This window comes from Mus musculus, chromosome 1 (genome assembly GCF_000001635.26).
Source record: "Mus musculus strain C57BL/6J chromosome 1, GRCm38.p6 C57BL/6J".
NCBI classification, from domain to species: domain Eukaryota; kingdom Metazoa; phylum Chordata; class Mammalia; order Rodentia; family Muridae; genus Mus; species Mus musculus.
This window is the reverse complement of record NC_000067.6, coordinates 154268446-154292706: the sequence shown is the minus strand read 5'-3', so window position 1 is coordinate 154292706 and position 24261 is coordinate 154268446. Positions and strand designations below refer to the sequence as shown.

The 24261-nt window shown below is 40.8% G+C and overlaps 1 long non-coding RNA gene across 1 annotated transcript in view; it reads right to left on the bottom strand.

The window, feature by feature from the left end:
* Positions 1 to 22290: 22290 nt before the first annotated feature.
* The window catches only part of 4930532M18Rik (RIKEN cDNA 4930532M18 gene), a 14728-nt gene continuing 12757 nt past the window's right edge, over positions 22291 to 24261 (bottom strand). Inside the window, exon 3 of the long non-coding RNA NR_108050.1 lies at positions 22291 to 22615. This is a non-coding gene — a long non-coding RNA (RIKEN cDNA 4930532M18 gene). The remainder of the gene's footprint in view (positions 22616 to 24261) is intronic.

The following is a 24261-nucleotide window of genomic DNA, read 5'->3' as shown; positions in this document are numbered from 1 at the left end:
GCTTTGCACGTGTGAAGAAGAGGAGGCAGCAAGGAGGGTGGCAGGGAAGGAAACTACCCTCTCTTCTAGATCGTATGTTGATCGAGAAGCATTCCCAGCAATGAGCTAGCCCCAGTTAGAACAACTCAGATAGGAAACTGGCTATACACAGGTTTGAGAAAGCTCTCCTTGGAACTTGTCCTTAGAGACATTACTGCGACCAACAGCCAACAGTGTTCCATTTTGAAGAATTCTGATGAGGCTGGGGAATCAACTGGGATGCTGACAAAGCAGATGTTAGGTTGATGGGAAAGAGGCTTTTAAATTTTTGTAGACATTAGACTCATGAAGATGCAAGTCCTGGAACTCTCTGGACATCAGAGCTCACACATGGTAGTGTCATTACGTATGAGAAATAGTTCCAGTGCAGGTTATCTTCAAGCCAGCCCAGACTCTGCTCAAAAGAAAATTGGCCTAAATGACATTTGCATGATGAAAAGCTTTTCTTCTATCTGTATTGTTGGCCACCCATGATAGCACTAATGACATCAGCCTTCTGCGAAACTCTGGGGTGCAAGGACCCAACATCATCCTACCTGATTTCTACCTTTTGAGAATCTGGAACACCACACTGGGTAACACGTATTTGAGAAGATTAATAGCCTCTAGGACGGGACAGTGGTGACCAGCTTGAAAACATTGTTCTAGAAGCTTCTCTAGTCTCCTTCCAAGAACACGTTTTCAGGCCTTTAATACTATCTTCAGCTCTGCTGAGAAATCTGCCCACCCTACTCTTTGCAAATAGCTTTAAATTCTACACTTCACTGTAAACTACAGGTCCCCAGTGAGTTGGGTTGTGATCGCAATCTCCCTAGGACAGTATCTGCAGGAACGTCCATACTTCTTCCTGCCCTCTGAGTCCTCCTTCAGCAATGGCTTAACCCTGTCTTTCCTCTCATTGTTGCCACCTCTTTCCCTCATCACAGACACATGCTGGGGCTCTGTGTCTTAAGGATGTTCCTTCAATCCAGATCCCCTCTTTCACTGCTCTAGACTTTTCTTCCCTTCAATTTTTTGAATAAGCCATTTCATTTCAACCACATCTACTGTCAGTTCTCCATGGAGGCATCCATCTATTCTGTTCCCATACCCCCTCTCATTATAAACCTGCAGTCATAATGGTAAAACATGGCCTTCAGTTCTAAGCGCTATCAGCTCATTTATCTCATTAGGCTCCAAAGTAGTTCTTGACCTTGTTGCCACTGTCCTCCTTGCACTGACTTCTGGGCTAGTGACATTATCTGCTGGTCTTCTTCCTGTCCCTCCCAGGGCTTCTTTCTTTACCTTGCTCATGAGTTCCAGTCTCAGCCTGTAGTCTCCATCCACATTAGGATAGTCCACTCTCTGATAGCATCAAATCTCCAGCCTGTGCCCAGATCTGTTTTATGTTCTTTTTCATGTTTTTCTTATATTTAAACTTTTTATTAATTACATGTATGTATTTAGGTCTGTGCACATGAGTGTCCATGCCAGAAGAGGTGAAAAGCATCAAATTCCCTTGGATTATGAGCACAATTGAGCCACCTGATATAAGTGCTAGGAATTGAGCTGAGGTCTATTGCAAGAGCACTGTGTGCTCTTAACCACTGAGCCATTTCTCCAGCCCCCTGACTCTGTGTTCTTTTAATCGGCTTATTATCTAGCTCCACTCAGACCTCACCTCCTATCACAGCTACACTTCACGCCAAAACCCAAATGTGATATCTTCAGTATCTGCTATTTCTATATGACATCTGTAAGAATTTCCACTTATCATTTCTTTCGTTTAATATTATTTGGGTATGTGTATATATATGTGTGTGTATGTGTGTGTGTGTGTGTGTGTGTGTGTGTGTGTGTGTGTGTGTGTGTGTGTGTGTAGCTGAGTGTGTGTGTGTGTGTAGCTGAGTGTGTGAACACATGCACTGTGCGCATAAGCATACTACCATACAGAGCATGGGTATGGAGGTCAGAGGACACTTTGGGGGAGTTAGTCTCCTTCTACCTTATTGAGGCAATGATCTCATTTCTTTCTTCTTTGTGCACCAGGCTTTATGGGACTCTTCTGCCCTGCCTCCCATCTTGCCATAAAAGTGTGAGGATTATAGATACTAGTCATAATCATCTGTGGCTTTTTCTGAGTTCTGAGGATTGAATTCTGGTCACTGGGTTTGCATGGCAAAGCTTGCATCCATTGAGTCATCTCACCAGCCCTTCTACAACCTTCTGTACCTCAATTTTTTTTTGGTTTTTCAGTATTATTTTCTGTCTTAGCTTAAGTATTGCCCTTCAGAGGTTCTCCAACTATCTGTCCTTAAAAAAAAAAAAAGCTCTATCTCCACCTTTTCTAACAAGATGGATGTTACATACACTAGCCTGCACAGCCTTCCTCACTCAGCATCCTTCCTCATTGTGTACTGTTAGTTAAGCACCATGCCCTGCTCTCCCCTCATCTTGTATTATTGGCTCTAATATTTCTGATATCACTTCAATGTGTATCTTTCTTCTGATTTCCCAGGGGCACTCCACTACCAAGTGATTCCTAATCACTATCTCGCTTCCAGTCTTGACCTAACGTACCCCATTTTCCCATCTCTCCCTTGGACTGAATTTCCTAAAATCAAACTTACGACACCATCCTCTTTGCAAACCTTTAATCTAATCTCTGGGTGCCATTGAAATAAGATAAAATTTACTAACATGTTTTGACGGATACACCTTCAGTATTGGCATTCCCTAATCAGCTCCATTCTTCAGGCCCCATCCAAAGCAACACCGTGCATTAGCCCAGGCTCACCATCTCCTCTCATAGTTACATGTTTGCACTTGCTTCCTCTTCCGTCTGGAATGTCACCCCTCACCTTTCTCTTAGCCAATATCTACTAGCAATGCTCAGTCAAAACTTTCTTCTCTCTCGGGTCCAAGAACCTAGGTCACACCTTGATCAAAATAGTTCATCCTACTTAATCGCAGCTCTCTTGCACTAATGCCTGTGACTTTGAGTCTAAACCTCCAGTAGGCAGAAGTGTGCCAATTGATGATGTCTCTCCTCAAGTCAGAGTTTAAATTGATCGCTTGTAAACATCCATAAGCAGAAGGATTTATATCATAGAGAGTGGCAAATACTATAAATCACCGCTTTCTCTTTTCTTTCCTCCAAAGAGATAATTGTTAAATGTTTAGCGGCACATCACTGTCTACTGACCACCATGTCAAACTTCAGATACATACTTGATTTAAACAATGCTTGTGAGATGTCTGTATTAGCATAGAAATGAAAGGATTTTTAGAGCTAAATATTTCTTCTTGAAGCTTCCAACTTCACATCGGTTTCCCTTAGGACACGCCACCCATCTGGTCCCTCTTTCATGAAATAATCTTTTAAATAAAGAAATAGATGGTATGGCTTGCCGTCGTCTTCTATTTCCTAAGCTAATAGCACTCTCCGATGCTTTCAATCAGTCCTCACAACAGTCACCACACTGACTGCATCCCTGGAGAGGCTGTGGCGCATCAGGGCTTCTTTCTAAAAGCCATGGCTCCCAGAATGCTCTAGGGACCGTCTGCCCTGTGGTGACCACAGCAGACCCATGAACTCCAGGAAATGAGATTTGATACTTCTGTCATTGAAGCCTGAGCTGGGAGCTATGCTCAGATGCTCCCACACTCACAAATCCATCCTGCACTTGAGCACTCAGTGAATCTGGAAACAGAATGCCAGTTTCACATCGAGCCTTATTGAACTTGATCTCATATTTCTCTAGCCTCGGTTTTTCTGGGCTATTAAGATGTTATTTAATGGTGATTCTGCCATCTCTCGATGTTTTTGTCTGAACTGGCATCTGGATTGTGAATTATGCATTAGAGATTCATGAGCAGGCCATAAAGGAAGAGCCATGGGAGGGGAAGAAACTGCCATTCATCATGAATGCCTTCTATGTGCAGGGTGCCAGGCATTTCCAGATTATCTGACCTTCTTTAATTCTAATAACTTTCTAGGAAAGAGTTGATGGTACAATTTCAGCAGATGGAGACTTTCCAGCACCTCAAAGAGTCGGACTTATCCAAAGTCAAGTGGATTGGAAGCAAAAAAGGCCTCGAAACCTCTGCAGTCTGCATTGGGTATCCACTGCACGGCTTCTTGGGGAGCGGTGCTGAGCATTGGTAGTGGTGCTCATGAATGCTTTCTTGGCTCTCCCTCCTTGGAAGATATGAAAGACTTTGTATTCCCTCACTTTCTTTGAGAGACTTCTTTCACCACATCCAGAAAAGTGTCTTCAGAGTGGCTGAGGGATGTCCTACACTTCCTGATCACACAATAGGAAGCCACAAGAAGGAACTGAAGAAATCCTCATTTTTTTCCTGGCATTCTCTGGACAAGCAGTTGCAAGCTCTGTGTGAGGTTCCCTGTGCCTGTGTCCTGGATAACATTCAGAGGGAGCCTATGAAATAATGGTATTTTTTCCTGCCTTATCAAGTATGGAAACTAAGGTTTAAAGACGTTAATTCACCTGCCCAGGATCACATCTATCAACGGGCTTTTTTTGTTTACATGCATGCCCCTGTTCTCACCCATGATCTCAACAGGGAAGAGTCACCCAATGGAGGCCACAGCTTGGGTGGTCTGATCCGCCACTGGAAGATCTGTATCCTCATTTGGCCTTTCCTTCAAGAGTATCTGGGTTTTCTGAGGGCAACGCTGTATTTGCAATTCAGTGACATTCAGATCTATGTCTAAATTTCATTTGTTGTTGAAACTGATTATAAAGAAAAGGAAAATAAATAAAAGGAGACTGGAGAGGCTGAATCATGCATGTCCATTCCAGAATTGCAGTTGCTCTCCTTGGTGAGGCTGTTCTGGCTGTGGAAGTCTAGTTTCTTCCAGGCGTGTGTGTGTGTGTGTGTGTGTGTGTGTGTGTGTGTGTGTGTGTGTGTGTGTGTGTGTGCATGTCCACCTGGTCAATCATCCTGGCTCACAGAGCTGCCTGTATTTTATAACTGCATGTGATGTCATGGCAATGACCCAACTAGGCCGACAGATTCCTGACAGGGGTGTTTCCCCAGACGTGTCTAGAGCGTCTTGATTTCCTTCACTTGTTCTCTCCAATGCTTCTTCTCCAGTTCTGGCTAAACACTGTCACCACCGTGAGTGGTAAGCTGCCATCTGAAGTGAAGTGACACACCGCAGCATGAAGCACTAGATGCAAATGGGAACATGGGATCTTAAGAAAGAATACTTCTGAAGCCCAGATCATTCAGCAGAGAAAAATCGTGCGAAGACTTAGGTGTTTTGGTAGGACTTGTTCATTTAAGTTGCACATCATTGCCTCTTCAGCTCAGTCCGAAGAGCAGATGCCCATTGTGAGCCTGCAGGTGCGATCTGGCTTCTCATCTCCCTGCTGCTGCTTCCTATTCTTCCACTGCCTGTCCATCCTGCCTAGACGGGGCTCCCGTGACTTCCAAAGACTTCCATAACTCTGTGGACCTCCCAGATGTTCAGTCTGCTAACCCAAGCCAGTTTTGCAAAGTCTAGATTCTTCAACTGAAAGATCAAGGTCCAGCTGTTGAAATAGCTGCCGGTGGCTTCTTAGTTACCAGAAAGAGTTATCCTGTTTGATGACTTGACTTTAGGGGAAGAAACAGTGTTCATGGTCAACCCAGTTGGCATCCCAAACTGTTACTTTTAGCTGGAGTCCCAGTAGGGAGACTTGAGCCCAAGATCCTCTTGATGTGATGATTGGTCCCACAAACTTCCGAGGCTCTTCATCTACACCTAGCTCTGAGCAGCCTTGCCTGTGAAGATATGCTCTTTACTAGGACATGCTAGGCTAAGTATGCTCTGAGGCCATGAGGGAACAGAAGAGTATAGAACACTCATTCCAAATCACACTGTGATACAACACCTGTTATACAAGAGATAGTGATCATAAACACCTCTCTCTCTGCAACCAGGACACCTGAATAACTCACTGACAAAAATCAGCCCTTCATTTCTTTGATTCATGATCACCATAGTTCCTGGGGTGAGTAACCCTTTCCTCTGCATGTCCTAGATTAAAAGGGCAGTTTCTTAGGCAAACTTTAGTCTAAAATCCCACTACTCATCATTCCATGAGCGAGGAAAAAGGATCTGGGAAAACACTTAATTTGGGGGCTTCCTGCCATCAAATAACTAGACTTCTCTTTATATAGTTGAGTTCACTCACAGAAAACGGCATACAGTTTCTGCTCACTTCAACATGCCTTCCTTGGGCATGCAGGCGCCTGGTTGTGTGCTAGATCTTAAGGATGTAAAAATAGCTAACAGGACTTCTTTACTCAAGCAGTTTATAATCCAGTGAGAAGATCCAAACGCCTTATGTAATCATGTTATATATGCAAGCAGAGTGCTCTGTACAAGGTTCAGACACAGACACACTATCAAGAAGGAAGGTGCCGAGCCTGTAGATGTAGAAGCCTCTGGCAAAGGTCCCAATAGGAGATTCTGCCACATGGCTAGTTATATGCTTCCTGAAGACTGGTGGCCTGAGCAGACAGATCTTCTCTGTCTCTAGAAACCTTACCAGAAACAACACAGGGATCTTTTTCAAAAGGAATACATCTTGGGGGACACAAACAAAGGAAAGGAAATAATATCAAACAAACAAGCAAAGCAGATGGACTCTTGCTAACAGACTCTGCAAAGCTCCGAAGGCTGAGCTTTTAGCTGGCAGCAGAAGCAACTGAACAGTAGAGCCCAGGAAAGCACAAGAGACGTCCAACAACAAGGGTGGAAAATAAAGATGGACATAGGAGAAATGGCTGACAACTGGTTTAAGAGGCAGGAAGCATCCAGTGGCATCTTCTTACTCTCTACATGTCCAAGGCTTTGCTCTTGCGCCATAGCAAAGGACTCCATGGAGTGGACTAGAGGGTTGCTGGGATGGAGACAGGGAACAGGAAAGCCAGAGATGCTTTCCTAACAACAGGACTCCTGGGACTCTCAGGCAGGATTTAAGAGCCTTCTGCATCTGCAGCCAGAGCCTTACTACCTAGGCCATCCCTGCTATCACAACAGGACATGGTCCACAGTGAAGCAGCCTAGCCAGGTCTCCTAACAATGAAGCTATTTATAGTTGACAGCTCCCATTCGCCAGCAAGGAGCTTCTCGGTGCCTGCTTTTCATCTCGAAAGGACAGACCAGAACTTCCAGATGTTTGAGAAAAGGCTCTCTCATACCAAAACCTCCTTAGCCCACAACATCGTTTTAAGAAAAGAAAATTTTTTAAAAAGGTATTTAGAAGACTTTCAAGACAAAGACATTCTCTCTCTCTCTCTCTCTCTCTCTCTCTCTCTCTCTCTCTCTCTCTCTCTCTCTGTGTGTGTGTGTGTGTGTTTGTGTGTGTGTGTGTGTGTGTGTGTGTGTGTACAGATGGGGGAGAGAGAGAATCAATATTTTTTCAAGAGTTTTATTGTTGAAACAAACATAGTGTTCTCTTTTAAAATGAGGGAACATTCAAAAATCAAATATTAAAGCTCTCTCTGAAGTGAAAACTTTGAAAGCATGAACATATACTTGGCAGATAACCTTGAAAAAATTCCTCACAGAACAAAAACATACAAAGACAAAGAATACAAGAAATGAATAATATTAAATTAGAAAAACAGCTTCAAATACTAAGAAATTCCCAAAGGAAGAAGAACAAAGTCAGAATGAGTCCCACTTTCCCAGGTCTCCAGGGAAGGACCACGTGGATTGCCGAGGAGCATGAGGTGGACAGCACCAGTGACGAGCAAAACCTCACTTCAAGGGATATCACTGTAAAAACTTCACACTCCATGAGAAAGAAGCCCCTTCCTGCTTTCAGCAAAGTCACACACAGAGGATCAAGAGGCAACAATGCCCATGGCGGGCCTCAGTGTCTTCTCTTCACTGACCACTGGTCCATTGGCAATGACACCAGAAATTAGAAGTGAGACACTGATTTTAAAATTATGAAGAAAAATAACGCCAATTCAGGAGTCTATATGTGGGCAAACTGTCAATCAAATATCAAGGGAGAATAAGTCCATTTTCAGGCTCTGAAATTTTCAATATTTAATGTCCTTTATATGTTTCTCTAGGGTGTGGTCTCGCAAACAGAGGGAAGAATAATAAGATGAGACAATATGGGATCCAAGAAGAAACGATCCAGCGCAAGCAAGGGGAAAAGAAGATTCTGGGATGGTGATGAAAACTGAGACAGACAGGTGCTTGGCAGGTCTGTAGTGCAAACAGCACAGACTGAAGAAGAAAGAGAGAAGGCATCTAGATCATTCCAAGGTTAAAATGATGGAATTAATGTGTGGTGCATAATACATTGAGAAGAAATTTACATACGTGGAAAATGTGTAGGTAAAAATTGATGCTGAGTGAACAGGAACGTACACAAATGAAGAATTGGGACAATTATTAACTCCAGGGAAAATTAAAAGTTGTACAAGAAAGGAAATGTAATGGTGCTTTTACTACAGGGGCATGCTGTGAATACAGTCATAATTATGTAAACACTGAACACAGATCTCACTAAAAAACGATGATATAAGTCTTCTGGGAGGTTGGGGAAAGGAAAATTGTGGAGGCAGGGGAAGGAGGTGCTAAAGAGAGAGAGAAATCTTCCTCTTTCATAGTGAGAACTTAATAGAGAGTCTCCAAGAGTGGAGAACAAAGAGATTCATGTGGAAGTTATTCTGCAGAATGAAAATGAATGTCCAAAGAATAGCAAAAGTGGGCTGTCCCTGGGAAAGGTTGCAGATATTTTATTTTTTGTAACAAGGTTTGGAACCATTTGGCTTTTAAAAACATGAATAACAAACTAAAACGTAAAGATGCAATTCTGTGGATGGAGAAAAGCAGCAGCTACCTCCAGGACAGAGGAAGCATTGTATATAATTACCCAAAGCTTGGTGCTGAGTGGTGGGTGGAGGAAGCCTTCCTGGAGCCTGGGAGTGTGGCAAGATCTGGAGAGGTGAGCAGCCTCCAGATTTGAGGGCTCTGCAGGGATCATGTCTAGGATGCAGGGAGATACCTCTGAGTGAGCCATGGAAGATGGAAGACTGGCCGGGCCCCTTAAGATGGGCTGGTTGTCAGAAAAAGACTGAGTCCGGTGGTGCAGAATAGTGGCTCATTGGTCAAGCTAAATTCTAAAATGTACTTTCTGTGATCACAGTGGAGAAAAATACTAACCACAAGAAATCAACAAGGCTCCATGGTTCATGAGGCAGTCGCAGCAAAACAACTGTCTTCCTTCTGAAGTATGGCAATGGAAGAGCAAGAGAGAGCTGTGCCCCAGGATCTCTTGCTTCAGTTATTTTCTCTCTGCTCTTTTTGTGAACAAGATAGAGTGATGCATAGCTCAAGGGTTCAATCTTAGCTGATTTCTGGCCCAAGGTAGTGTTTTGAACTATGAATAGGATGGTGGCATTTTAATCAAGCTCCCACAAGTCAGAACCTGAGAAATTTGGCTAATAGTTGGGAATGGAAGGGTGGCCTCCTAAGTGATCTTGCCATGGGGAAAATAAATGGGTTGAACCTAACAATCTGAAATCAATAGAAACTAGAGTTTATTCCTCTAACTGATCCACTATCACTGGCCATCTGCTTAGCTTCCCTTAGATTCTGGGTTGGTCTCTTCTGGACTTCAATGTCAGCCTTCCCTGCTTTTTGTGTGAGATCCTCTCCACCCTCTTCTCCCCCACCTCCATGTGCTTCCACAACACAGACTCAGCTGTCAGCTTTAACTTCTCACTGCAATCACCCTTGTCCCCCAATTCCATCAGGGTTTAACACCCACTCACTGGGTTCCCACTGGCCGCAGTCAATGTGTGTTAAAGTAGTATATAGCAATTTAGAGCTGTTTCTTCCTTTACTGGTCAAGAAATACAATGTAGCAAAATAACTGATGGAGACTGTGTTCAAATGGTCTGATGGAGACAAACTTTCATGTTACAAGGCTGTGTGAAGGTGGAGAAGTTTTTAATTATTCTGTACTTCAGTATCATCTAAAGAGAAGGGTCATAACCTCTCCTAGCTTATAAAAAGGACCACAGGATTAAATGACTCCATATCAATAACCAGAACCATAAATTGCTTTGAGATGATTGTCATTTGGTCAGCAACCACTCTGTGATCCGTCTCTGTATTGTCTTAAAATTATTCTTTATAACGTGGCAAGTATAAGGATACCTGCTTATAGCACTTCAGTTTCTCTACTATACCCAAGGAAAGCCCCGATTCTTCAAACTGCCCACAGTTCCTTATTATGTGCCCGTCCACCTCACCAGCCTACTCCCTTCCCAACACTCCTCAGAGTCCTGGCTCTAGCCCTGCAAAGTGAGCAATGGGTGGCCACTGGCTTCCTCTAGACTTGTAGAATCCTGGCGTTCCGTTCCCTCTGAGGGTTGGTCCTAGGCAGAGCTACATTCATAGCAAATCAACTTGGAAGAGCAAGCAGAACTGAAGTCATGACAAGTTCTTCATGTGAACACTTCATTATGGGTCAGGCCACGTGACCTCCACACTCCCATCAGGGACTTGCTTTGAATGACTTCTTGCAGAGCTAAAAACACCTTCCTAGAGAGGCCTCTTTTTCCTTGGAACTGCTGGGCCCTTTTCTAACACTCTCTCCGGAACCCTCCATCTCTGTTCTTGTTGGAGTGTATAGACCACTTATGACCTTTGAGCTCTGAACCAGCATCCACCAGACCTGGGAACCGTGGCCAAGAATGTCTTCGAGGTCGAGGAGCCTGTAGCTACACATACTGAATCACTTTGTCCTGAAACTAGAAGATGTTCTCAGATTCTCACTCTTAATGATCTGAACGCACCTACCCCAGCATGCACATGCCCATTTGTGCCAACTTAGCGTGAGCATAAACGAACTTAAGTTGCCCTCTGTGACACCCTTTAATCACGACTTTCCTCAAAAATATGAAAAGAAAAAGAAATATTGCTGCATAGGTCCTCCAACTTGGGAGTGTGGGCTTCCAGGAGACAGGGGCCAGTCCTGATGTAGGGACTCAGGGTGCATGTGAGTGGAACGCCAGTGCCATCCAATGGCTATCTCGTGTAACTGCAACAGCTCCACCCTTGACCTGCACCAGTATTTTTCCTGTTGCACAGACCTGCTTTCTTGAAGTCTTTGGGTGCGCTGCCTACCTGTAGTCTCTCCCTCCCTCTCTAACCTGTCTCTTTCAACGTCTTCGGTTAAGCATTTGAAAGCTTGGTGCTGTATGCCGTTTCAATAGTAGTCAAAATGTAGTTATGGCCTGTCTTGAGGGAGTGCCTAAAATTGGTTTTATGGGAGGATATTTTCAACTTTTGATTCTTACTCTTTGATGAGTATATACTGGAGTTTTCCAGAGATTCTGTGAACTATGATAAAGAGGCATTGAAGCAGATGTACATATATGAATCAAGCTGCTTTCTGTTAGCCAAAATACCAGAGACTGACGAAAATGTTTAAATGTCATCCATTAAAATCTTTGAGAGATAATTATTTTACTTACATTAACCAGTACTGGGTCATTATTTCAAATGAGCTGAGAAATATTTTTAAATTTATATGTTTAAAATATAAATATTTTATTTTTTTTACTGTAATGAGGGCTGAGAGAGAAAGCTCTTCAGGATCCTCTATAAGATGTAAGAATGGAGAGTGTGACAGGTCCTGAGACTAGGCAATGTAAGAATAACTGCCTCCTGGCCCCAGAGAATGTCAAAGCGTTCTGCTAGCATCATTTCTGGAGAGGACAGTACATGGGGGACGCCCCTGGTGGCATGGATGGAAGGCAGAGACTTGTGGGTTGGGTTTTCATCCTGCACACTGTCTATCCCTACAAAGGCTGGAAACATGGAAAACTGGGGTAACAGCCTCAGAGATATCTCATTTCCATGCCCCCCTGGGTGTGACCAATACAGGTCACCAAATTAGTCTGAGAGAAATGGGAACTGGGCACAGAGGTATGTATTTTTAATCTAGGCACCCAGGAGGTGCAAAGATCATGAATTTGAGATCACCATAGACTAGAGAAAGAGACCAGCAATAGGTAGATAGATAGATAGATAGATAGATAGATAGATAGATAGATAGATAGATAGATAGATAGATAGATAGATGCATACATACATACATACATACATACATACATACATACATACATACATAATACATAATACATATGGAGCACCTATAGCTAATCTCTCTCTGTTTCTCCTCTGTCCTAATTATAAGAAATCAGATGAATTTCATTTTCATTAAGGAAACTGCCATCTATGGCATAGCTTACACTATGCCCGTTCTTTAAAAAATCATGAGCTAATAGAAGAGTGCTGTGTTTGCTATCTTGAAGAGGAGAATCACCTAAAATTAAAAATCCCTGCCTTTCCAATTGGACGGATGTACCAGAGTCATATATTTTATGTCTCCTTATTTCTTCATTTTTGGATCCTTAGTGATTCAACACTGTGAAATTTTCATTTAAGTACAGGCTGCTGGGTTATATTCCTTCAATTTTTATGTATATAATGTTCTAATTTTATGAAAACTCAAAGCCCATGGGTGCAGTTTTTCCCTACTATTCAAAAATTGTTTGAGAAATAACTGTCAATTTTTTCTTGTAACTTTTTAAAAACATTTCATTATTAATTTATATTTCTATTACAATTTCACTGCAGTCTTACCAACTTTTCACAGGGGCCACAACATTCATTCCTTTAAGTATATCATTTTATTGTTTTGAATTTATTGCTACTTGCATAAGAGTCATTATTATTTCATTGTAGAACTTTTTGCTCAGTCCTAAAAAATATCCTCTTTCTTTCATGCCCTCAGGCCAGAACCCCCAGGCATAGTGACCTCCACTTTCTGTCTCTATAGACTCTCCTGTCTGGGGCATCTTGTATAAATGCAGTCATGTTTCATCTGTGCAAGCAGACTTCAAATCCTCCCAGGAAGAAACACATTATAAAATGTCGTTGGGTGTGCGTGTGCATGTGTGTGTGGGTGTGTGTTTCTGTCTAGTTTCACTCACTTTGCAAAGCATCCTTCAGGCTTATCCTAACTGTAGCAAAGGCCAATCCTTTCCATTACGGTCAAACTATTACAGCAGTATGTGAATTGGTTGTATTTACCAATTCATGGGCCAATGGGTAGTTGCTGTTTTGTGTAATGCCATGAATCTTGGTAAATTGCTTATAGATAAGTTTTTTGTCTAAATATGTGTTTTCCCTTTCTCCTTGATATATAGAGTATCACTAGAATTGCAGTTACATGCTAATTCTGTGTTTAATATTATGAGAAACTTCCTAAGCGTGTTCCCAGGGGCAGCAGCATCACACAATTAACCAAAAAGTTTTCTACATCATAACCTGTGTTATTATTGTTATTATTATTTTGTTGTCCTGGTTCATTGTAAAAAAAACTTTCTATTGTGAACATGTTTTTCTAGTGACCAATAATGCTAAGTGCATTGAGTTGTGAAAGTCAGAGATTATGGACAAATTTCAGTGTTTTGCCTCTTCCCTCAGACTGACTATGTGACCAATTAAAGATTCTCTTAATTGGAAACCAGAAAATCTTTGTTATTTTATAAAAGAAAATCAGGAAAGAGCCCTAACTGATACCTAGGGTACATACTTTAAGTTTTTATTATTTTTTAAACATTTAAAAATTTATTACACAATTATTTCCTTCCTTATACTCTTCATTAAAATTCCAAATAATATTCAAATCTTTTCTTACGGTTGCAATTTTCTGCTTCTTGTCTGTGAACTGAGATGTTGCTTGGCGCCTGGAGGTTTATGGCAGTTTCTGTAGCATCATGAATCACACCTTTGTGTGTAAATAAAATCTTTGTGTTAAATTATTTTTGACTGACACCATTGTTATTCACTTGCCTGTTGGTTGCATCTGTACAAACTATTCTGTCAAATGTTTGCTTAGAATTTTATTCTCTTCATGAAATTCTTAGACAAATGGATGGAACTAGAAAATATCATCCTGAGTGAGGTAACCCTACCACAAAAGAGTTTACATGGTATGCAGTCACTGATAAATGAATATTAGTCCAAAAGCTCAGAATACCCAAGATACAATTCACAGACCACATGAAGCTCAAGAAGAAGGAAAACCAAAGTGTGGGTGCTTTGGTCCTTCTTAGAAAGGGAAACAAAATACTCACGGGATCAAATACAGAGACAAAGTGTGGAGCAGAGACTGAAAGAAAGGCCAACCAGAGACTGCCCTACCTGCGTATCCATCCCATATACAGTCACCAAATGCAGACAATATTTTGGATGCCAAGAAGTGCTTGCGGACAGAAGCCTGATATAGCTGTCTCCTGAGAGGCTCTGCCAGTGCCTGACAAATACATAGGCAGATGCTTGCAGTCATCCATTGCACTGTGGGATCCCCAATGGAGGAGTTAGAGAAAGGACTGAAGGAGCTGAAGGGGTTTGTAACCCCATAGGAAGAACAACAATATCAACCAACCAGACTTCCCAGAGCTCCCAGAGACTAAACCACCAACCAAAGGGTACACATGGAGGGACCCGTGGCTCCAGCTGCCTATGTAGCAGAGAATGACCTTGTCAGGAGTCAATGGGAGGAGAGGCCCTTGGTCCTGTGAAGGCTCAATAACCCATCCTAGGGGAATTCGAGGATGGTGAGGTAGGAGTGGGGGAAGGAAATACCCTCATAGAAGCAGGGGGAGGAGGAATGGGATAGGGGTTGTTGGGGGGGGGCACTGGGAAAGGGGATAACACATGAAATGTAAATAAAGAAAATATCCAGTAAAAAAAAGTAAAAAATAAATGAGAAACAAAAGAATTTTATTCTCACGTTTCTTTCATTCTAATAGATAACATGTATGTTGGCTTTTAAAGATAATGAAATCTGAATCTTTGTCTTTTAATGAGAAACCTGTCTAGGACATTGATTTTGTTATATTTCATAGCATCAGGTTCTGTGACATTCCATATTTTTAATACATTTCATTGTCAATTGTTTTCTAACCCCTGATAATAACACCCTGCATCTGGCTTACAGTTGTACCTTGAGTAAGAAGTCCGGGATGGGCCATTGGTCTCCAGTGACTTCTCAAAGGCACCACTGACACCATTTTCTTTGAAAGGGAATCCCCTCTATTTGATGACACTTTGCTCAGCTGTCCCCATGGTCACCAAGGCTAAGTCATCCAGGACCGGCATCTTCGTTGTCGTCACTCTGTTTATTGTTAGTGTGGGCCCCTTACATTGTCTTTGATTATTGTTTTATTTTAAATTCTTATACACTGTTGTGATCACATACAGAGGAATGATGAAGACATTCCTTTTTAGCTTGAAGTCAACTTCACAACTCTATATCTGATGTCCCTAGCTTTGAGCTTTGGATTTTTGTCTATTATTTCTTCAGAGTTCATCTTAAGGTGTTTTTAAAAATATGTTAATAGGATGTTTTCTGACTCTTTAAGTGCCTAAGCGTGAATGTGTGTGTGTGTGGGGGGGTGTCTGTGTGTGTATGTGTGTGTGTGTGTGTAAGAAACTTGGATTTATAAAACAAAAATCTTATGTTGTAAAATTTTCTAAATTTCATACCTTAATTTCTGGAATTTACTACCAGAGGGAACAATAAAACAACCCTATTTCATGAAGCAAAAGAAAATAATACATATATTACCCAGAAAAAAATATAATGTCTTGATACAATTTCAGATTATTCCTATGATAATTATGTATCAATCATTTTCACAATATCTTTCCTGTTTATAAGATGTTAACTGTGACTTAATACAGCTTTAGAGGGGAAAGAAATACTACTGTACATAAACATTTTCTTTGGTTTAAATGACAGACAATAAAACACACTTATAATAATTATACTCTGTTAATGGAAAATTAAACTTGTAATATAAGTCATATTTCCATTAAAATGTCTAATCATTATGCAACATTGTAACTATCATACATCACACATAAAGTTTTTTTTCTTTCAAGAGCCATATTTATAATATTGCTCTTTGGTGCATTTAAGATTGATAGCAAAATTTCAAAACACATCATAGAATGCCAGGATTTGTCTATATCTCCCATTTGGAAATGTTTGTGATGTTTAAATCATATTATTTGACAGGCCTGAGGGATAGCAGCTCTATGCATGTCAGCTGCCCGTATGGACCCTTTTATTTTTTAATATCCCACTTAGCACAGAGCCCTGCAACACAGAGCAGTTTTAATTGCTTTGTATCCCATGTATATGATATGTGATCTTCCACTTACAAGAAAACTTTTGCCTTGGATTGTCATCATATGGACATCTTTGGGAGTCATTTTGTGCAATGAATGGGCATTTTCTACTATGTTAAATTCCAATGTTAGTTTTGTGTTGATATAAACAACTCAACTAAGATGTAAGATTACAGGATTATAACACACAGTAAAACTCATACACACAAAAGTAATCACAGTTCATATCAATTGCAACATACATTTAATTGGTAAATGTAAAAAAAAAAGTCTTAAAATTTAGAAAATGTACCCAAATTAGATGTTGATATGTTTATAATTTTGACTATCATTTCTCTGATGTATCATTTAAGATTTTGTGCTTATCTTTGTATTTTTGTATCTTAGTATTTCCTCCAACTAAACATATGAAAAGATAATCAAGAAAGTTAAAGAAATACCTAGAAATTTTGATGTGCATTGTCCAAGTGCCATCTAGATTTGTCTGAGCTTCCAGTCTTGGCCAGAAATAAGAAATCCGATTCTCCTGTCCTTACCAAAATTATTTAGCATGTTGGTATTGTGAATCTAATAGACGAAATGAAACAGAGTGATCCATCCCATAATCAGCCTCCAAACGCTGACACCATTGCATACACTAGCAAGATTTTGCTGAAAGGACCCTGATATAGCTGTCTCTTGTGAGACTATGCCGGGGCCTAGCAAACACAGAAGTGGATGCTCACAGTCAGCTATTGGATGGAACACAGGGCCCCCAATGGAGGAGCTAGAGAAAGTACCCAAGGAGCTAAAGAGATCTGCAACCCTATAGGTGGAACAACATTATGAACTAACCAGTACCCCCAAACTCGTGTCTCTAGCTGTATATGTATCAAAAGATGGCCTAGTCGACCATCACTGGAAAGAGAGGCCCATTGGACTTGCAAACTTTATATGCCCCAGTACAGGGGAACCCCAGGGCCAAAAAGGGGGAGTGGGTGGGTAGGGGAGTGGGGGGGAGGGTATGAGGGACTTTTGGGATAGCATTGGAAATGTAAATGAGGAAAATACCTAATAAAAAATAAAATAAAATAAAATAAAATAAAATAAAATAAAATAAAATAAAATAAAATAAAATAAAATTGTACTTTTTAATCTAGTGAGTTTGACCAATGTGGGGAGTACCCTTATATGCCATCAATAAGATAATCTGGTGTGCACGTTTATCTGTGAATGATGCCCATACATACATTTAACATACATCTGTCATGTATGTTAAAATCTATTTCAAGCATCCTGTTTGCATTAGATCTTAGTCATGCTTTTGTCATGAAAGTTATTGTTCACAGTGCAATACAGTCTGCAATCCTTCCTTCCCTTGATATTTTTCCACACTGCTTCCTGTCAAGATTCTCATTATTCTCTTTTGGCAAAATTATTTTGAGGTTCCTGTCTGCAGCTCTTAATGTAGCTTAAGTTCATATTACTTCCTCAAAATGTGGCTCAAGGTCTTTCTCTAGCTTTGGAGAAATGATCAGCCAAATATCAAATACCACTTCTGCAACTGATCTCGTTTTCTTTCTGGACTGTAGTTACATCCCTCTTAGACCTTCACCAGGACCATGTGACTCCTCATTGTTCTGGTTTCATCATTATCCCTTGATATTTGTCTACCTTTGATGCTTGTCCTATCTACTGTTCAGCTCAGGTGTATCTAATCTCATTTAAGCATAAAGTGCAGATGTGTTGTATTATGTTAATTTTTAAATATTACCTAGTTTTTTCCCACTATCCCTTACTTTTCAATTCCCTCAACAGAATAATTAGAGCTACTTTAAAGCCAATTATGTATGTCCTGAACTCCTTTATCTGAATTCATCATGGGCCTTTTCCTGTCTGCTTTTATTTTCTCTTGTTTTAGGTGCGTCCAGTTAGAGTTGGCTAAGTGCTGAACATTGAGAGTTGAGGCCCGGTATGATGTTATCTTCCTTCAGAAGCAGTTAGCTTACTTCTCGTGAGCTGCTAGGTTAGGAACACTGGCATCCCCAGATCTCTTGCTGCCATCAGATTCTCAAAGAGATCGAAGCTTGCATTGCATCTCTATGAGAGTCAGTGCCAACTGACTGCTTACACACAAAGTCCAACCCTCCAAAACTCCACCTACAACAGATTCCCTTCCGTGTGCTTAAGCTCGAATGTTTGAGTCCCTACCCAAAACTCAAAGGTCTGAAGTAGTTTTTCCTCTCTCAAACAAAGTATATGGAATTCTTCTCTGGCTTTTAATTAATTTATTAATTTATTCACTTTACATTTCCCCTCTCCTTGAAGTCCCACCTTTGAACCCCCTCCCATTCCTTCTCCCCTTCTCTTCAGAGAAAGGAAAACACACACACACAGAGAGAGAGAGAGAGAGAGAGAGAGAGAGAGAGAGAGAGAGAGAGAGAGAGAGAGAGAGAGGAGTATCAACCTGTCTTGGCAAATCACAGCAGGACTAAAAATATCCTTTCTCACTGAGGCCAGACAAGGCAGTCCAGTGAGGAAAAAGGGGTCCAATGGGAGACAACAGAGTCTGAGACAGTCCCAGATTCAATTTTTAGGGGACCCACATGAAGAACAAGCTGCTATCTGCTACATATATGAAGAGGGCCTAGGTCCAGCCCCATGCATGGTGGTTCAGTCTTTGTGAGTCCATGTGGCTTCCATAAAGTACAGGATAACCATGCTACACTCTTCACAGACCCAAAGAAGCTAAATAACAAAGAAAGTCTAATGGAGGAAGCTTGAATCTCACATAGAAGAGAAAATAAAAATAGACATCGGCAGTGGATGGAGGGAGGGAACTGGGTGGGAAAGAGGATGGGAAGAGGAACTAGGGTAAGGAGAGGGAGGGTTCTGTGAGAACAGAAATCAGTTGGTGGGGGTGGGGGGCATCTCTGAGATGAGCCAGAAACCTGGGATGGGGGAGGCTCCCAGGAATCTATAGACCCTATCTGAGTCTTGTAGCGGTGGGGTATATGGAGCCCAAAGTAGCCACCTCCTGTAGGCAGACGGGCCTTCCAGTGGAGGGAGGGTAACACCAACCCACCCACAAAACCTTTTACCCAAAATTTGCCCTGCCTATGAAATGTGCAGGAATAAAGAGGGAGCAAAGATTGAGGGAATGGCCAACCAATGACGGGCCCAACTTGAGACCCACCCCATGGGAGAGGGCCAACCCTTGTCACTACTAAGGATAACTCTGGTGTGCTTGCAGACAGGAGCCTAGCTTAACTGTCTTCTGAGAGGCTTCATCTAGCAACTGACGGAAACAGATGCAGAGACCCACAGCCAAACACTAGGCAGAGCTTTGGGAATCTTGTGGAAGAGAGGTAGGAATTGAGGAAGCTGGAGAGGAGAAAGGTACATGAAATACTACATTCCTCCCTTGGTGCTTTCTCCCAGACTTAGACGTTCTTGAGGATTTGAGGGCTTTTCACTGTTTTCAAATAAAGCACTCTGAATTTTCCTGTTCACACTGAGCAAAGCTCTTAATCTATCATTACTTAGATGAAATCCAAGCCTTTTAGTATGTTTTGATGTATATAAGACTTGAGATTAAGGAAACACTTATCAAACTATATCCTGATAGACTTGAAGTTACTAATTTTAACTAAAGCTTCCATGTTAATGCACGCATCTTTGCTCCCCACCCAGATAATAGCGCTGTTTGTTCCTTATTTCCTGGACAATTGTATTAGCTCCATTTCCTCTGGACATCCATCCAGAATTTCACCCACACACAAGTCTTCCCAGTCAGTTCTTTCCTTTAATCTGACTTCTGAGACTTGCCAGTTTTGTCTACTGATTCTTTCTGGTTTTGATTCTGCTTTTATGATCAGTCAGGGTAAAATTTAATGTGTAATGTTTCTGTTGCAAATTACTTATATTTTTCTTATTCTATTTAAATCTTTTTAAAAATACTTCATGGCAATTAATTTTTTTTCTTTTACCTTTTCCTCGTAATATGTGAGCCTCATATCTCGCCACTGCATAAGGCTTCTGACAAGCATCTTGAATACTCCCCATCCTAGCACAGATCGTCCTAACAGGTACACTGAGCCGCTGGTTCTGGATGCTGCTAGGCAGCCATCCTCCCTTGTATCCACTCATCATTTGTTGAGATAGATACCTATAGGGTATCTTCCAGATGGGGCAACCACTTTGAAAGGTATATGCACCACAAATGAATATGCTTAGGTCTGCAACTTATAAATAACTCTCAGATCACCATCATAATTTGGAACCAGTGATTCAAGAGAGAAACTTCGTGATAGTACTGCATTCTGGAACTCTTGTAACTAAATCACCTGCAAAGCTGCATTTGAATTTTCTTAAATATATGTGATAATTGAAACTATTGAGAAAATAAAAGTCTCCTTATTTGCAGATGGCCTGACTGAACACAAGAAACCTCTTTTCGTTCAAAAGAGAGGCAGAGGCCCTAAAGACTCCATTAGAAAACTCTAATAATAAAAACTTTCAGCAAAGTAGCAGGAAAAAATTAACATAACAAAAAATCTTCTTTATGTTCTAACCACCAACATGCAGAGGAAGAAATCAGAAAAACAAGCTCCTTCATATTCGGAAATTTTCCTTGTAATAAATGTAACCAAAGAAACAAAAACTTTACTAGAAGATGGAACGGCCCCCGTGCTCTAGCACTGGAACACTTACTTCTGTGAAAATGATCATATGGCCAAAATCAATCTACAAACTTCAGTACAATTCCTATAAATAGTTTGATGACTTTCTTCACCAAAACAGGGGGAAAACAGAATTCTTAAAATTCACTTGGAAGCATCAAAGAGCTTAGTGAACCAAAGCAATGCTGAAAGGAAAACAGGTGTGGGTAGGGCTGGGGCTGGGGGTGGGGCTTTGGGAGGCTGGAGGTCTCATAATACCTGATTTTCAGTTATAACACAGAGTCACAGTACACAAGAAATGTGTCAGTGGCACCAGATAAGAAGTACAGAGCAGTGGGTCCACATAAAAATACCACACAGGTACAGTCACACAACTGTCACACAGCACAGAAGAGAAAGGACAGACAGCCTCTTCAACAATGGGGGGGGGGTGTGGAATTAGATACCCATATGTAGAGGAATGTAACTAAATCTCCACCTTGTAACTTTGCATGAAAATCAATTCCAAATGAACCTTAATATTAGACTTGAAGCTCCAAAACTTATAGAGGAAAAAGTAGTAGGAAATACTCTAATACACTAGTAGAGGCAAGGAGTTTCTTACATGGACTCTGCTAATTCAAGAAATAAGGCCAAAAATTTAAAAACAGGACCTCTTGGAATTAAAAGTCTTCTACATAGCCCAGGAAACAATGAATTGAGCTAAGGGGTAGGTTTTACAGTGGGAGGAAATCTGGGGTAGCTATACATCTAACAGAAGACAGGAAGAACTAGAAAGAGAGAAATAATCAAACACACACACACATTCACATACTTACAAAAACCAAAACAAAGGAGAAAAAGAAAAAACAGCCACCAAAAATAATTCCGTCAATAAGTGGGCTAGGGAAAGGAGTAAAGAGCTCTCAAGGAATCAAGTACAATAAACATGTGAAAAAAATTGTCAGCATCACCAGCCGTCAGACACACACACACACACACACACACACACACACACACACACACACACACACACACACACACACACCCCTGCAATAAGCTTCCATCTCACACAGTTTAGAAAGGCAATCATCAACAATTAACAAGTGCTGGTGAACAAAGGAATCCTTGTAAACTGCTGGTAGAAATGTAAACCAGTCCAACCACTGTGGACATCAGTACGGAGGCTCTCCGTAAGCTAGAGACATATCTACTCTACCACCCAGTTCTATCACTTCTCAGTGTTGGTCCAGAAGACTGAGGTCAGCATTTCACAGAACTACCTGCCCATCACCGTTCCTGGTAGCCAATCTACGGGACCAACTTAAATACTTAGGTATCTGTCAACAAAAGAACCAAAGAGGAAAATGTGTTTTATATGCATAATCATTTATTTCAACCGTGAAGACTAATTAAAGTTATGCTGTTTTCAGGAAAATGGATGCAACTAGAGATGGTCATATTAAAGAAATTGTCAGTCCTCAAAAGACAAATGTTGGATTATATCATTCCTCTCACTTGTGAGTGCCAGAATAAAATCGCAACTGTGTGGATGATGTGAGTATAGATGTGAAGCTGTCTGGGAAACGCAGAAGACCAGTGGGAAGAGACCGGGCTCAGAGGGGATGGATGGAGAGCCTGGAGGTATGGGCTCAAAGTACATGATGTTCTTGCGTGAAAAAAGCTCTCTTCACTCCTGTATAGTAACAGAAAATATTTAAAACAGATTTTTAAAACCGGGGCATTTATAAAAAAAAAAAAAACTAACTTAAGTATCAGAACGCAATTTAGCTTCAATTACTATCAACATATTCCCCAAGAAGAAATAATGAAAGGACATTGGCCTAATTGTTTTTCCCCATTAAAGAGAAAAAGATAAGGAAGGTATGTATGTTAGCAGAGAAAATGACCTACTCCCCCATGGAGGCAGGTATAATGTCTTTGAAAGAGGCATGAGGAGAGAGTCAGGAAGTCTCTCTCTTGTTTCATTCACAGACTAAACATTTCAATTTTAAGTCAGATGATTCATTTGAATTTAATGCCATCTGTAAAAACACTAATTGTTCCAGCTTCCAAATTGCGTACATTTTATGAGTGCATTAGTGTAAAACAAGAGCAAGTATATACTTAATATTTTTAAAAAAACACTCGTGTATAAATTCCAGGTGAGTTATCAATATTGTTTCAGTCACAGTAATTGGTTGGGTTTTTTGTTCCGGTGCTTCTCTGGGTCAATAATCTATCAACTTCAGAGTGCCTGTGAGAAAAGTCCAGCAGGGGATCTCTTAGGATTGATGCATCGTCTGCACACAGCATATACTCAAAGCTGGTCTATGATACTTAGGACAGTTTGCACATGAACAAAATTACTAAATTAATGGAACCTGTGTTTTTGTGCATATGTTTGATCTTGCTGTCTTTGCAATTATATAAAGTTTTGTTTTCTACTTTCCTTTGGTTTCTCTGCTACCCTCATCATTAGATGTTTTTGTGTCTGATTTATTAAACATCAAGTCCCAAGACTGTGAGTTGAGAATACATGTGGTAATTACAGCTGATGTTTTGGGGTATGCTATTGGCAAGAGGCTAGAGTCAGAAACATGAGCACACACACACACACTGAATAGATGAGCCATTTCCTTGGTTTTTAGACAGTTCCTTCCTTATGCTTTATAATGGATAAAGAGCAACAAAGGTCATAATAAACCGACAGATTCGCTCTTGCACATTTCCCCTGTTTAGATGATATAAATTTGACCAGACAGGAGGAGACCCTGTGGCTTGCACTTTGCACATTCAGTTCTTTAGTAATGGAAAATTTTAATTTAAATTTTAAAAACCTAACCTGTCTACCCTCTTGAAACAATGCAGAAAGAATACTTCCCATGAGCCACTGGCACTAGATTTTAGCTTTCTTTCTTTCTTTCTTTCTTTCTTTCTTTCTTTCTTTCTTTCTTTCTTTCTTTCTTTCTTTCTTTCCTTATTGCTTTCTTTCTGAAACAAATTGTCTTCCATAATTGTATGTTTTGGACATTTTAACATAAAAAAATAGTCTTTAGTTCAAAGACCTGAAACGATTTTCTCTGCACTATATTATCTGATGTTGACTACACTGCAGACATGCTCATTAGAGAGGAATCACAACACAGGAACAGAGTCACAGTAATTCAAAACCAGAGAATGAGATTTTCATGGACACGGGGCTTCTTCCTTCAGTTGTATCTTTTGACAGCATCCTCTCCAAATATAGGCAGAAAACTTAGTTTGGTCAAAGGACCATAAGTCATTGGTCTCCAAATTTCCTCTGAGCCAGGTTCACAAAGAATTTTTTTTTTTTGAGAC